The sequence below is a fragment of the Mandrillus leucophaeus genome, unplaced genomic scaffold (assembly GCF_000951045.1).
Source record: "Mandrillus leucophaeus isolate KB7577 unplaced genomic scaffold, Mleu.le_1.0 Scaffold282, whole genome shotgun sequence".
In the NCBI taxonomy this organism is placed as follows: domain Eukaryota; kingdom Metazoa; phylum Chordata; class Mammalia; order Primates; family Cercopithecidae; genus Mandrillus; species Mandrillus leucophaeus.
This window is the reverse complement of record NW_012102943.1, coordinates 3008778-3021599: the sequence shown is the minus strand read 5'-3', so window position 1 is coordinate 3021599 and position 12822 is coordinate 3008778. Positions and strand designations below refer to the sequence as shown.

Below are 12822 nucleotides of genomic sequence, written 5' to 3'. Positions count from 1 at the left end.
ATGATACTCAGAACAGATCACAGTTTTCGAGGTCTGGCAAATACAAAGGACTACATTTCCGTTGATGTAACTGAGATTGAACTGACTTCCTGAGGAGCCACTTCACACCACCAGCTTATATTGAATTTAATGTCAGTTGAAACCCCCGGTTCTTTTTATATCAGTAACTGCCTCAGTCTCATGCACCTGAGAGTGACTTCCCCTGCCATTGTGAAAATCCTGAACTGCTTTCTTCATGATCTAACTAGACTCTGCACTGAGCAAACAAATTACATATTCATATTTCCTAATTTGTTTATGGAGGCATATACGGGATACATTTTAACTGGTGTGATTTCAATTTTATATTGAGTATTGGCAAACCCCTTTAGTATAAGTTGAATTGCAAGAATATCTTGGTGAGTAATTATTTTTACACCCTCTGAAATAGAGGTAGGACAAAGGGTAAAGGCAAGGAAATTGTTCCGAAGTGGTTAAGGGTATAGTTATGTGATTATATTCTTAAGAGAATGTATCAGTTACCTTTTACTTAAGCAAAAACTTAATAGCTTAAACCAATCATTTATTTAGCTCATGATTCTCTGGGTTGGCTGGGCAGCGTTTCCCAGTTTCTAGCTCTGCTTATCTGTACTGGCCTCATCATGATGATATGCAGTCAGCAGGTGGGTCTGCTGGCAGTGGTTGGCAAGCTGCTAACCCGGGTGTCTCCACATAGCTTCTCATCCTCCAGTGGGCTGGCTTCGGCTTGTTCATATGGTAGTCTCAGAGCTCCAAGTACAAAGAGAGAACAAGCTTTAATAGGTAAGACCTTTTCAAACCTCAGCTTAATGTCCTGCTGTTGGCCAAAACAAGCCAAATGGCCAACCCAGATTCAAGGTCACGGAGAAATAAACTTTGCCTTTTGTAGGGGGATCTGCAGCATCAGATTTCAAGGGTGTTAATGCACAAAGGAATAATTTGACCATTTTCACATTTACCACACAGAGTTTGTGGAATCTCTTTCAAAGTAGATTTTAAGAGGGAAAAAAATAGACCAATATTTTTCTGAATATTTTCAATGTCCATTTGCTTAAAGGTAAAACAAGTGAGAGGATTTTTATTTCCAACAGTAATCAACATGACAATTAAGTACCCTATTAGACAGTTTTCTCATCTAAATAATCTAAAATTTTTATGAATTTCTTTTACAACTATTTTAACATGCACTGCTGTGCTGACATGAAAGGAAGGAATCTACAAAGGTTAAAAATGGAAACAGAAACCCTGCTGTGACTCCCAATGCCTTATTTCATCCTGATAGTTTATCTTAAACCTTGGAGACCTTGAGCTTTTACTCTGTTGTCTAAATGGATCATGGAGAACAGGAGGCAAAGCTTAGCATCTAGTCAAAGTGGGAATCCAATAGGAGACTTATGTATACAGCTGTTTCCCCCTGAAAAAAAAGTTCTCGGTGTATGAAGGATAAGAAATAAACTGGCTCTGGAGAGGGAGAGAGCAAGGAAACTTGCCTGTTCCAACTTTGGCACTGGGTAGAGGGGAATAAAACAGTGGCTCACTCCTGTAATCCCAGCACTTTGGGAGGCCAAGGCAGGAGGGTCATGAGGTCAGGAGTTTAAGACCAGCCTGGCCAACATGGTGAAACCCTGTCTCTACTAAGAATACAAAAATGTGCTGTATGTGGTAGCAGGCACCTGTAGTCCCAGCTACTCGGGAGGCTGAGACAGGAGAATCGCTTGAACCCAGGAGGTGGAGGTTGCAGTGAGTCAAGATCACGCCACTTCATTCCAGCCTGGTGACAAAGTGAGACTCCGTCTAAAAAAAAAAAAAAAAAAAAAAAAATTATGAAAAATTGTTTATGAAAATATCTGTCCATAATCCACCCTTTATTCATGTACATTTATAATAAAAATTATAACAATATATAAAATATACAATAGAGTCAAGCAGAAAATCTAAGTTACAGCAGTCTCCCACCTGGCAAATGGCAAAAGCAAATGATACTCCTCTTTGGAGGAACTCAACTTTATTCCAGGCCTCAAAGACTTTCCACACATAGCGTGATTATGAAAATGGGTAACTCACAGTCAGTCAAAAACTTACAAATTATAATGGAGTGAGAGCCAGCAGAAACAATGGCGAACAGAATCAGAACCTCAATGGCTTTGTATATTGAAATTTTCTGTCATTATATAATAACTATATTGATACATTTAAACAAACTAGAAAATATGAGCAAAAAACCCAACAGTACATTATAAGAAATAGTACAGAAGATTTGAAAAGGAAACAAGTAAAACTTCTAAAAACAGAAACATATAATCTTTGAAATTAAAAATTCAATGTATAAATTAAATAGCAGATTAGATGTTGCTAAAGAAAGAACTAATAAACCAGAAGATTTCATCCAAAAAATGTTATACAGATAATAGATCAAAAATATGAGAAGGTGGTAAAAAAAAAAAAAAAAAAAAAGAAGCTAATATGTGGAGAATATAGTGAGAGGTCCTGACATGTATTTCTAATCAGAGTTCTGGGGATACATAATAGAGAACATGAGTGGGAGGACAATATTTGAAGAGACAACAGCTATGAATTTTCTAGAGCTGTTGAAAGACACATATCCTTGAATCCAGAAAACCTAATAAATTCCTGCAGGAAAATTTAAAAGAAATCCACCTACACATACCAGAGTAAAACCTCAGATCATCAAAGAGCCAATCTTAAAAGCAGCCAGAGAGAAAAGACAAATCATCTGCATATAAATGGTAAATGGACAGACAGCTGACTTTTCAATAGCAACAAGGAAACTAGAAAACAGCAGAAGAGTATCTTTAATGTACTAAAAGAAATAACTATCAAGGAAAGATTATGTATTCAGCAAAACTATCTTTCTAGAACAAAGACAAACCTACAACTAAGATTATACTTAATGGTGAAAGACTGAATGTTTCTGTTAGATATGAGTTCTAAATTTCTTTTCAAAGAATTAATGTCAGTATGTTCAATTCTTTGCCTTCTACTTTTAAACTTAACTTCCTTGTAAAGCAACCTTTTTCAATTACCTACTCCACCCTGACTCATTCCGATTACCTACTCCACCCTAACTCATTCCGATTACCTACTCCACCCTGACTCATTCCGATTACCTACTCCACCCTGACTCATTCCGATCACCTGTGCCACCCTAACTCATTCTGATCACATGCTCCACTCTAGCTCATTCAGATTACCTGCTACCTGCTCTGCCGTGACTCCCGCCAATGCATTCACCCCGTCATTCTCTTTAAATTAGCCAATCGGAATTAGTTTAGCCTGTGCGGTCTAATCCTAGCCAATAGGGGAACCACACAGCAGCAGGGGCCACGTGCCTCAGGGATAAGAACCCCTTCCCCTCCCTTGTCCAAGTGCACCCTCACCTTTGCTCCATCTGTAAGGGTGCACCCTGCTACAGAAGTAACTTGCCTTGCTGAGAATTAAAAAGAAAATTTTATATTCTACTGCTATTCCTTTTGTGGCACCAAAACTTATATATAACATTTCCCTGTAAGATCAAAAACAAGACAAGGATGTCTGCTCTCACCAATTCTATTTAACATTGCATTTCAGGTTAGTGCTAGGTTAATTAAGGAAGAAAATGAAATAAAAGGCATCCAGATTAAAAAGGAAGAGGTACAACTATCTCTGTTTGCACATGACATGATCTTGTACAGCAAATCCCAAGGAATACTAAAAATATATTAGAAATAATAAGTTTATTAAGGTTTCAAGATATAAGATCAAATACCAGAATCAATTCTATTTCTATACAGTAGCAATAAAAAATCTGAAAATAAAATTGAGAGAACAGTTCCATTGGCAATAGCATCAAAGAAATACATAGGAATGAATTTAACAAAAGAAGTTCAAAATGTGTACTCTGAAAACTACAAAATGTTAAAGAAGGCCTAAATAAATAGAAAGGTGCCCCTTGTTCATAAATCAAAAGACTTGTTATTAAGATGGAAGCACTGGCTTGCAGATGGCTGCCATCTTGCTGCATCTTCACATGGCAGAGAAAGAAAGGGAGAGGGACAGCCAGCAAACTCTCTAGTGTCTCCTGCTGTAAGAGCACTAATCTCATCATGAGGGCCCCACCCTTATGATCTCATCTAAACCTAATTATCTCACAAAGGCCCGTCTCCAAATACTATGATGTTGGAGGTCAGGGCTTCAACATATGAATTGGGGGTGGGGACACAATTCAGTCTATAGAAAATGCAATCCCTCTCAAAATCTCAGCTGGCTTCTTTGCCGAAATTGATGGTCTGATCCTAAAATTCATATGGAATTTCTAGGGATGGACATAGAATAGCCAAGCAATCTTTAAAAAGAACGAAGTTGGAGAACTCACACTTCTCGCTTTTAAATTTGCTACAAGGCTATAATAAATAAGATAGCGTGGTACTAGCACAAGGATAGGCATAGAAATGAATACAATCCAAAATATAAACATGAACTCTTATATTTATGGTTGGTTAATTTTCAACAAGGCTGTTGAGATAATTCAAGAGGGAAAAATGGTCCTTTCAACAAAAGGTGTTTGGAAAAGTGAATATTCATATGCAAAAAATGAAGTCAAACTCTTTCTTTACACATACATAAAAATTAACTAAAAATTGATCAAAGACCTAAATGCAGAAGGTAAAATTGAGACACTCTTAGGAAAAAATATAAGAATAAATCATTGTGATCTTGAGTTGTGCAAAACCTTCTTACATATGACACCAAAAGCTCAAGCAACAAAGGAAAAGTATATTCATTAGATAGTATCAAAATTTAAAACTTTTGCACTTCAATATACACCATCAAGGATGTGAAAAGACAACCCACAGAATAGGAGAAAATATTTGCAAATTATAAATCTGATAAAATATTTGGGTCTTGGCTATATAAAGAATTCTTACAATTGCATAATAAAAAGACAAATAACCTAATTTCAAAATGGGCAAAGGATATGAATAGACATTTATCCAGAGAAGTCATACAAATGTCCAATAAGCACATAAAAAAATGCTCAACATCATTAGCCATCAAAGAAATGCAAATCAAACCACAATGAGATGCCGCTTCACATCTACTAGAATGGCTATAATCAAAAAGATAGATAACTAGTGTTGATGAGGATGTGGAGACATTAGAACTCTCTTACGTTGCTGGTAGAAAGGAATGTAAAATGGTGCAGCTACTTGGGAGAATAGTCTGGCAGTTCCTCAAAAGATGAAATGTAGAGTTACCATATGACCCAGCAATTCCAAATTCCACTCCTCAGTATATACTCAAGAGAAATAAAAATATATGTTCACACAGAAATATATACATGAATGTTCATAGCAGCATTATTCATAATAGCCAAAAGGTAGAAAAAGTCAAATCTTCATCAATCAATGAATGGATAAATAAAATGTGATCTATCCCCACAGAGGGATACTATTTAGCAATAAAAAGGAATGAAATACTAATTAATGCTCCAATGGGAATAGACCTTGAAAACATGTGAAAGAAAACAGTCACAAAAGGCTACATATTGTAGGATTTCATATGTATGAAATGCTCAAAACAGGCAAATTATATAAAGACAGAAAGCAGATTCATGGTTATCTAGGGTTGGGGGTAGTTGGAGGAAGATAAGGAGTGATTTCTAATGGGTTTGTGGCTTGTTTTGGAGGTGATGAAAACGTTCTGGAATTAATTAGATAGTGGTAATGATTGCACGACTTTGTGAATATGCTAAGAAATGGTTGAATTGTACATTTTAAATTGTTGAATTATATGACTTGTGAATTGTATCTCATTAAAACTGTTAAAATGGACTGGGTGCAGTGGCACACACCTGTAATCCCAGCATTTTGGGAGGCTGAGGCAGGCAGATCACCTGAGCCCAGGAGTTTGAGAGCAGCCTGAGAAACATAGCAAAACCTCTTCTCTACAAAAAATACAAAAATTAGCTGGGCGTGGTGGCACATGCCTGTAGTCCCAGCTACTCGGGAGGCTGAGGTGAGAGGATCATTTGAGCCCAGCAGGCGGAGGTTGCAGTGAGCTGTGATCACGCCATTGCACTCCAGGCTGGTCGACAGAGCGAGTCCCTGTCTCAAAACAAAACAAAAACTGTTAAAATAAAAGACCCAAAGCAAAGTAAAAACATGTTTAGATTTTTTAAAACTGAATTTACCAACAACAAACTCTCATTAAATGAAATTTTAAAATATGTTCTGTAAGCAGAAGAAACATGATCCCCAGATGGCAGAACTGAGATGAAAGATGGCATGCTTAGCAAAATCTTAATGAAAATCAGAAAACACTTGAAACTGAAAGATAGCAAAAATACTATGTATCAAAAACTAGCATTACAAAATGTAGTTTAAAGTGGTACTCAGAGGAAAATGTGTAGCCTTAAATTATCATAATAGAAAAGAATAAGTTTGAAAATTAATGAACCAAGTGTTCAACTCAAAAAGTTTGACGAGCAGAATGAATCCAAGTAAAATAGAAGGAAGGAAATAATATAATAGACATTAATCAAAGAAAAAACACACAGTGGACAGGATTAACAAAACAAAAGTTGATTCTTTAAAAATACAAGTAAAATAGACAAAATTCTGGCAAAATTATTCAAGTAGTGGGAGAAAATATACAAATGAACAATCTTAAGAATTAAAATAGTCACATTGCTGTAGTTGCTATTAAAATTAGAGACATAATAAGAAATATTATAAACAACTTAGAGTAGTAAATTTAGATAACAATAATAAACTTAGATAACAAAATTTATCAATTCTTGAGTGCCAACTAAAACCTACTCAAGAAGAAATTTTGAAACCTGAGTAGTCCTATAATCATCCAAGATATTGAATTTGTGAATGTGTAGTTAAGACTCTTCTACCACCAAAGAAACAAAAATCAGCGTTAGAATCAAGTTCTACAAAACATTCAAAAACAAATCATCTATGTTGTATAGAAAGTCTTTCAGAGAAGAGAGAAAGGGTATACTTCCCAACTCATTTGAACCAGCACAATACCAAACAAGGAAAAATAATCATATGTCCATATCATTCATGAACATAGATTTAAAAATCTTAGACAAAATATTAGCAAACCAAGTTTAGGAAAGTGTGAAAAATAAAGCATAACTGACCAAATTGAGTCTATTCCAGAAATTTGAAATTGGCTTAATATTAGAAAACTGGCTAATATATTTTGCTATAAAGATAGGAAAGGATAAAAATATTTGATTATTTTAATAGAGTAGAGAAGGTACTAGATAGAATTTAACACCCACTTATATCTAGTTTTTTGTTTTGTTTTGTTTTGTTTTGTTTTGTTTTGTTTTGTTTTGTTTTTTTGAGACAGAGTCTTGCTCTGTCGCCCAGGCTGGAGTGCGGTGGAGCGATCTCATCTCACTGCAAGCTCCGCCTCCCGGGTTCATGCCATTCTCCTGCCTCAGCCTCCCGTATACCTAGTAATTTTTAAAACTAGGAAGAATTGAAGACAGCTGTCATAACTGATAGATTATGTATACAAAATATATAAAGGAAACATTTAATGGTAAAATGCTGAAGGCATTCTCGTTAAGATCAGGAACAAGATAGAGGTGCTTACTGTCATGACTTCTGTTCAACATTTGGTCTGGAGGATCCTAGACAATTCAGCAAGATATAGAAATAAAAGTTACATGGTTTGAAAAGAAAAAAAAATGTAATTATTTTTAGATTATATAATTGTCTGCAGAGAAAACCCAAAATAATCTACAATTTAGTAAAATCAATAAGAAAATTAGTTTATAATAAGGAGAAAGGAAAAGAACCCGTTGGTCACTTTTAGATAATGCTGGTGAAATAATTATTTTGAAACAAATAATATGGGCAAAGAATCAAAACTTTAACCTATTGTACAAACTGTACAGTACTTAACTGTAAGCAAGGGTTGATGAAATTTTCTATCTACAGAAACACTCCACCTATGGGCGCCTGTAGTCCCAGCTATTCGGGAGGCTGAGGCAGGAGAATGGCGTGAACCCGGGAGGCAGAGCTTGCAGTGAGCCGATATCGTGCCACACTGCACTCCAGCCTGGGCGACAGAGCGAGACTCCGTCTCACAAAAAATAAAAAAAAAAGAAAAAGAAACACTCCACCTAATAAATGAAGAATTAAATCATTAGAATATTTTAATTTTGCAAAGCTGTAATGAAATAATGTATCTAGCAATGATCATCAGTAGCCATTTCTACTCACCAACACCACCACTCCAAATCATAGAAGTGCAGAACATCAATGTAGTATTATTCCTAAAAAGAAAAAAATAATCAGACCTGAATTTCAAGTTTCTAGATATAACCACTATTTATAGAAAATGTACAAGAGATTAATCAACAACATAGGGGTACAATCAGCGAAATCCAAACTGCAGAAATGACTCAGTGTCTTTAATAAATACATTGCAAGGAGAAAATAAGAAGGAAAAATAGCAATTAAGGGTCTTAAGAGGTACATCAAACAAATGCAATGTGTGAACCTTGATAGATCTTTATTCAAACAACTAATCACTAAAACAAAAAAAAGAAAAGAAAACAAGAATGGGATAACTGGAAAAACTTGAACTCACTGACTTGATAATGCCTTAATAGACATTATTTTCAATGCTTTTAGATTATTGTGGTTGACTTTTTTAAAGAATCCTAATATTTTAGAGATACATTCTGAAATAATAATACTAAAAAGAAAGTCAATAAGAGTTTATTAAGGTTACTAAACACAGAATAAATATAGAAAAAAATTGCATTTGTATTCACCATTAACAATCAAGACACCATTTACCTGAACAAGAAAAAAAATTTAATTTAGAAATAAATTTTATAAAGTTGTATAAGATAAAAATTATAAAATTGTTAAATTTATAGAATATCATAAGAAAGACATTAAAGACCTAAATAATTTTTTAATATGCTAAGTTCTCTGATAGAAAAATAGAAATACCAAAAAGATGACAGTTCTACTCTGGTTGAACTATATATTCAAAACAATTCTAATACATTCCATAAGGCTTTCCATAGAAATTAAGAAATCATTTAAAATTCTATTCTTGACAAAGGCCAGGCATAATCAAAGCATTCCTGAAGAACAGCAAAGCAAGAGAGCCTGTCCTACCAGATATCATCATTTGTTATTAAAGCCTATTAAGACCATGTGATCTTGGATTAAGGAGAGATCAATAGACCAATGGAACTGAATATAGAACTAAACACAAACTTCCATATATATGGAAACTTGCTTTTTGCAGATCAGTGGGGAAAGATTAGACTGCTTAATAAATGATGCTGAGATGATTAATTATCCATGTGGGAGAAAATCAGATCCCTACTGTATATCATTCCCTAAAGTCAATTCCAGGTAGATTAACAGTTTTACTATGAAAGGCAGCTCAATAAAATTTTTAGAAGACAATATAGGAGATATCTTTTAGGATTTCAGGGTAGAGAGTAATTTCTGAAACACGACACAGAAAGGGCAATCTGTAAAGGAAAAGATTCACAAATTCAGCAACATAGAAACTGAGAACTTTGGTTCATCCAAAAACAAGAAAAGGCGAGCAAAAAGCAAGCCTCAAATTGCAGAAGATATTTGTAATAAATGACTGAAAAAGGATTGATTTCCAAAATATATTAAGAATTTCTACAAGTCTAAAATTTAAAAAATGAGCAAAAAACATTAGCAGGTATTTTAACACTTGAAAAAAATTCTCAATTTCATTAATCATTAGGCAAATGAAATTTGAAATCACAAAATTATAAATGGCATCATTTCACATCCACTATGTTGACCAAATATGTCAGATATTACTAAGTACTGTTGATGATATATATCAGTGGGAACTGCTGGTGGGAAGGTAAATAGGAAAAGCTCTTTGGAAAACAGTGAGACATTACCCCACAGAAAACTGCAAGTAGCTCAAATGCCCTTCAGCAGTGGAGTAGACCAACTGTGATGTATTCAGGCAATGGAATACAGCACAGCAGTGAAAATGAGTGAACAGCAGTTACGTGCATTGATGTGGATGAATCTCAACACACAATACTGAGGGAATGAAGCAGGTATGGGACAATTGCAGTATGACTCCATCAACATAAAGCTCAAAAACAGGTCAGACTAAACAAAATATTGTTGATGGATACATCACAGGTGTAAAACTATAAAGTAAAGCAAGGGAATGGTAAACACATAATTAGGGACAGTATGGGACAGAGGTGCTCTTACGGAGAGGAGAGGCTTCTAAGGAATTGGCGGTGTTCTGTTTCATAAACTCAGTAGTGGGTGCATGGGAGTTATTTTACTATTCTTTAAACCATACATATATATTTTATACATTTTCTCTATGTATAGTATATGTCACAATGAAATGTTCTAAATAATGAATTAGATCACCCTCAGGGACTCTTCTAACTCTTGGATTTTGAAACTCCATAAAATCCAGTCTCATTCGAAAAGCTGAAAATCACTAAAATTGTATCACAGAGTCTTGGACTTTCTGATCTAGGTGTGTCCTCAGTTAACCACCCAGCCCCTTCATCTTACAAATGAGCTCCAGAGAGCTGGGGTAACTTTTTCAAAATCTCCCAGCACTTGAGTGCTAGAACAGGACCACAGACAAAGGTCCAGTAACCTACAAAATAGCACATTGTTCACTGACACATTCCGGGGCTGTGTGCAAGCCCTCCTTCTGGGCCTTATATTTACATTGAGCATTTATACTGGATTTGCTCAAAGCAGTTTTAACATTCAGTATTCCATTCCATTGTTAACCCATATGGTCTGCTGTTTTTAATTGGTAGACTTCATTTTTTTGATTCACAGAATAATGACTGCCCCAGGTATATTCATTCCACATCAGTTCCGTACTGCAAACCCTCTCCATGGCTTTCCTGTTATTTGAATGTCTGGCTCCACTCAGCCTCAGATCCATCTGTCATGCTGGTCCAGCTTGCCTTCCATCCCTGTGCTCCCCGCTGTATTTCCAGGAACCCCTGAGAGACTTATCAACCTTTACATCCTTTCTACCAAAAACTTCCTCCTTCAGTTCCTTGGGAGAAATGGAGGACTGATTGTTCCAAGTTTTCCTACGGTCGCCTGGATTTCTCCACTGGGAGAGGTGGCTCTGGGGGTGGAGTTGGCAAGGGAGACAAAGGAGAAAAAAAAAAAAAAAGGGAAAAAACAGGAGCTGTTTCCAGTGAGGTTGTAGGCCATGACCTAATTGATTCCACAGCCATGAAGTCAATTGCTCCACCACCTGCATGGCCCAGAACAGCCTGTGCTCTGGCTTTGCCTGCTCATGAGACAGACATTGTTTCATGTGATGAATTTTCATAATGCCTGACGGAAGATGAACCCTTCCCAGATTTCTGCCACCACCACCGTCTCCACCATACTCCTGCCTCTTCATAGGGGTGGAGTCAGGGGTCACAAGCAATGCTCCACACTGAGTTTAAAATGTTTAGGTGTACAGTAAGCCCTAAAGGAAGCTTTTCTTCTCATAGACTTACAGCATGGCAGTTCTACTCAGTGGCAGTGATAAGACCAGAGGTTGGGTGGTCTGACTCTCAGACCATTGTGTCTCCCACTGTCCTGAGCTGTTCCCCCCATGCAGTGACTTCTGAAGCTGCCTCCTCCTCACTCAGCCTCACCCCTTAAGCCTCCAGTCCCCAGAGGTGAACAAACACTTATGAAATATTCCTGGCATTGACCTGGCACTCTCTCTTATTTTTAACCTGGCTGCTTTTGTGAAACAACTTTCTGTGTTAAAGGTGAGGTAGTATTTGCTGGGGTGTTTTCACTCAGTTCCAGGCTGACTCTTCAGACTTACAGGCTTGGTAACTATCTTATTGGTTTTCCCATCATTGATCACCCTTGAGAAAGCTGACTTGTACTAACCAAGTCCTCAGGAAACTGATGTAGAAAGCCAGAATACCTGTTCATCAATGTAGACAAGAGGTGTGACCTTGAATTGGACTGTTTCATGGTGGCCTGGCCAGCACCTGGCCTCTCAGAGGCAATCTAGGTGGAAAGTCAGTCCATCAGACAGCAGCCTCAGAACCAGGGGAGCTGGTGACAGGATTTAAATGGGCCCCCCAGTTGCCTTCCACTGATTGCTAACCAGCCCCCTTCCTGGCTGGCACATCCTTGCTTTAGCTGATTGGTACATTCAGTGGGTTACTACAGCTCTGGTGGCCCTGCGAGCCATTTATTCCCCTGGAAGAAATTTTGCATCTTTCTGCTCTGCCCATCATGTGTTCATGTCACAACTTAACTCCTTACAGGAAAATCTCGTATTTCTAAGTCGGGGTGGATCTCACATAATTCAATTGTTCAAACACCTAAAAATCTACTTGTTTTTCTATTTTGTCCTATATTTATTTATCCCTATTATCCAAAAGAATATTCCAAGAGACTTTATGAAACGCCTTGTAAAATCCTGTTGCATCTCTGTTCAAAAGCCATCAGTGCAATTGATCATTTTTGCAGCTGAGTGATGGAGAATTATTACAGTCTTCTCCCATTTTTATATATGTTTGAGATATTTGTCTAAATTTTTCTAAACTAGGGAAAAAAACATCCATGGCTCCTCAGTATCCTACAAAACCTAATCTTCTTAAACTGGATCCAGGCCTTCCTCCAACTGGTCTGAACAATCTTTTCCTGCATTACTTCTCACCACTTCCTACAAACACCACCCCTACGTCTAGCCTTCACACAAATCAAATATCACTTGCACCTTCCTGCCTCTGTGCTTTGGCTC

General features: G+C 36.6%; 1 protein-coding gene across 1 annotated transcript in view; it reads left to right on the top strand.

Moving 5' to 3' along the window:
* ABLIM3 (actin binding LIM protein family, member 3) overlaps positions 1 to 12822 on the top strand; it is a 119359-nt gene that overhangs the window by 44251 nt on the left and 62286 nt on the right. The window lies entirely within an intron of this gene.